General features: G+C 32.1%; 1 pseudogene; it reads left to right on the forward strand.

The window, feature by feature from the left end:
* The first annotated feature begins 3049 nt into the window (after positions 1-3049).
* On the forward strand, positions 3050-3538 carry LOC149149611 (expansin-A15 pseudogene; annotated as a pseudogene).
* Positions 3539-4050: the final 512 nt, after the last annotated feature.

The raw sequence follows: 4050 nt of genomic DNA on the forward strand, positions 1-4050 counted from the left end.
CTAGTGGTTATGCATTCCATTTTGCTGGAAACCTAGATAGAAAATTAAAAGGTATTTCTTATCCCTGTCTAGTTCTTATGTTTGGGTGTTGGCATTTCAATAATATTTTCATTTTGTACTGAAGTGGAGGGGATGCTAGATGTGTCTATCAAGTTTTGGAATTTCTTCATGGTTTTTCTTAGTCATTTATGGTTTACATCTCTGAAGTTCTATATGCCTGTGAAATGGGGCATCATTTATTCAATTAAAGAACACTATAGTCTCTTTAGTTTGGGTATCACCTTGTTTATGCTATCATTTTCTTTTTGTGTTAGGAGTGGTCTTGTTGTTCATTTGAGTATTTGGAGTCTTCATTATTTGGTTTGGCACTATAATTTTAGATGTCTCATGTCTTTGAATTGTGGTTAATTTCAATCTATACTTCAATCTAGAACTTTGGTGTGGCATTTGGGAGACGATTTGATTGCCTTTCAGTTTGGCACTGAAGGAGCGGTGGTTCATTTTCTTACATGTTATTTTGGTCATGGTGCTCTAAATGGTTCTTCCCATTTTGCCTCATTTCGAGAGAAAGGTAAGCATAAGAGGTGGTTTAGGTACTATCAGATTTAAAAGAATTTGTCCTCTTTCCTAAGACTCAGTTGCTACTTTTTTCAATCATGTTCCTCTTGAACTGAGGAATGAAACTATGTTGCTTGAGTCAAAATAATCATGATCCCACCCCTATTATTTTGATTCATAGATTATTGGTGAGTGTATGAAATGGATTCGAGATCCGAGTAGATTCCGAAAGCAACGACTTCACTTCTTGCACTCTTTGTCCTTGCATCAACAAATGGAGACTTCGTTATGTATCACTTTTAAAGACAAAAAAGTTGAAAACTACAATGTTTTCTCTGACGGAAGACATCAAGCATATGTTAAGGAACCATAGATTCTATATGAATAATATTGACTCTCGTCTGAGTTAGGTGGAAATTTTTCTGGTGTCGAACTTGGGGTTGAGTGATCTTATAGATCCCCCCTAATTCTATTGATCCACTAGTAATTCTCAAGACCTTATTATCATCTCTTCAGACCTAAACTAGTAATTGGCATTAAATTTTTAGTCATTTTCTTGAAAAGTTTGCTCCACTGATGCTAATGGTTATATTTATTTTAACTACAGGGACTTTTTTTTTCCAGGGAAAAAAGCAGTATTTATTATAATAATAAAAGTTTTGATCCTGTAGTTCTTAAGCCGCGCAGGGCTTAATGAAGCAGTCACAGCTCGACCCGCAGGGAGCTTTTTTTCTGTTTGAGAGACTGGGAAAGTCTACCTCCCAGAGGAGGTTTTAACTACAGGGACTTGCAAAAACATTTGGTCATTTATGTGGTGTTCCTGGTTTTGTTCTTGTTTGGGTATGAATAGGGACTTTTTTCTCATTTCACTTTATGTGTTGTTCTATAGCCGTGTGCTTTTTGTATGCGCTGGATGGACCTTTAATCTTGGTTTTGGTGATGGCTCTTTTGTTTTGCTAGAGAAGTTATTCGTGGTATCTGATTTTTGTTTATGGTCTTTCTTTTCTCGGATCCTTGGAGTTTGGTATGTGGAATTTAAATGTTGGCATGAGTCTAGTTTCCTTGTTGCTTGGGAGAAATCTTTGTTATCTACACATTTTGGTTGGATGTAATCTTTATGTAATTTCCTTTTGGACAAAATATCAATTATTACAACTAAATAAAAAACATACATTTAATCCTTTACCACGTAGTTGTTATTAATCATATTGCATAAAATATAAAGACTTCATCATACTCTTCATCGTACATCTGGATGTAATCTTTATGTAATCTCCTTTTGGAAAGAATACCAATTATTATAACTAAAATAGACATAGATTTAATCCTTTACCATGTAGTTGTTAATAATAATATTGCATAAAATATAAAGACTACATCATACTCTTTATCGTACATCTAGTTGTACAACCATTTTCCAGTAAAAAAACTATTTCATTTTAATGACATAGACTAATTGTTAACTTCCAACCAAATCATCTTGTTTTAAGCACTATTTTAAATGATTTTGCTATAAAATTATTATTATATTAAACTTATATTTTCATTAAATGATATTATAATATTAAATTATTAATCTTTAAGTTTGAATTAAGCCATCTCATTTTAAGTGTTATTTAGAATTTATTATAAAAAAAGATGTTGTCGCATTAGCATTATAATTATAATTTATAATTTATTTATATATATACATATGTATGAAAAATAATATTTAAAAATTTAAATTTAGATTAATTAAATGATTAATATGAAATAATTTCACATTAAATTATTAAAAAAAATAAATAATTTTGTATAATCTAAAAAATAGATGAAACTAATATATATAGATATATTTTAATAATTTTATTATATATATATATATATATATATATATATATATATATATATAATTTTATTATATATGAAAAATTAATTACACTTAAATTTTAAATACAAATATATATTAATTAAGTGGAAAGATATGCTTATTTTAAATTGAGCCTTCCATATGGGTGACTATAATTGAAAAACACTTTGTACATTAATTTTTTTAACACTTAAATTTAAGAGATTGAACCTTCTCTATAGGTGACCATGATGGAAAAAAAATCTATTTACATTACAAAAATTTAAGAGTTATATGAACCTATAAACCTATGAAACAATTATATTTAGAATAATATTTACCATTAATATTTCAAAATTCTCCATTCTTTGAGTATCATTTAGTGAATATTAAAAGAGAGAAGAAACATGTATGATTAGTGGCTTTGAACTGGTCAAACTTGCCATTTGAATAAGAAATTTATAAAAGTGGATAAATTATTGTTGATAGCATTCCCACTAAGACAATGGAAACTGGGGCTAGCTAGTGAGGGCTAGCTAGTTGATGACGATTAAGTTGGTATATTTACGAAGCCAGCGTTACAACTTGAATGAGAAGGGTAGTATTCTACCACAAATCTAACTATATATAAAACCTAGTTTTTTTTATCATTGATGGTGTCACATGGCAAGAGGAGCTTGCGGCTACGTCAATATGTATGCAGGTGGGTATGGGATAAGGAACACAGCACTGAGCGGTGCCCTTTTCAAAGGAGGGGAGGCCCGCGGGTCTTGCTTTCACTTGGTGTGTGATGCGAAATCTGATCCAGCTTGGTGCCTTCCAGGTGGAAGGAGAATTACAGTCACTGCTACCAACTTGTGTCCTCCCTATGGAGCTGGATGGTGCAACCCTCGTAGGCATCACTTTGACCTGTCAATGCTTGCAAACCTCACCATTGTCCCCTACAAAGCAGGAATTGTTCCTGTATTTTACAAAACGATGCCATGCCTAAGGAATGGAGGAGTGAGGTTTACAATGAAAGGGAATTCCTACTTCAATCTGTTGGTCATCACAAACATTGGTGGGAGCGGGTACTTGAGAGGCGTGTTGGTAAAATCAGCTGACTTTCTTGATTGGCAACTGATGCAGAAAAACTGGGGGCCAATTGGCTAAGCAGTGTTGGCAACCTCAGAGGGAAGGCACTCTCCTTCATGATAAAGATCAGCGATGGAAAAACACTTACTTTCAACGATGCAGTTCCTGCTAACTGGAGATTTAGCCAAACCTTCTTCACTAGCGTTGAGTTCAAATAGTTTTCTATCCATGTGAACATAATAAGACTTCTTAGTCAAATCTTGTCTTGTCTTTTTACTGAGGTTGAGATTCATAAGAGCGTTGTGCGAGTTCCCCCGCGATTTCGTCTTTTGGAGGTTCTGAGCTTCTGTTGTTGATTGAAGTTCTATAATAACAATCTTGTTTGAGTAAATTTGAAAGGAATACTGTATTTGTTTTTATTTGGGAATTTTCTTCCTTATTTTAAGTCAGATTAAATAGTTTTCCTTTCCAAATTTGATAATACAATTTTAAGTAAGATTGTGATTTTTTGTTATTTAAAATGTATAAATAAATTTAATACTCTAAATTCCATAAAACATCTTAAAATTTACAGATTAAACGACTTAAAC

This window comes from Pinus tabuliformis, chromosome 9, assembly GCF_031772625.1.
Source record: "Pinus tabuliformis cultivar Carrire ecotype Pingquan chromosome 9, CPIR1, whole genome shotgun sequence".
Taxonomy (NCBI): Eukaryota; Viridiplantae; Streptophyta; class Pinopsida; order Pinales; family Pinaceae; genus Pinus; species Pinus tabuliformis.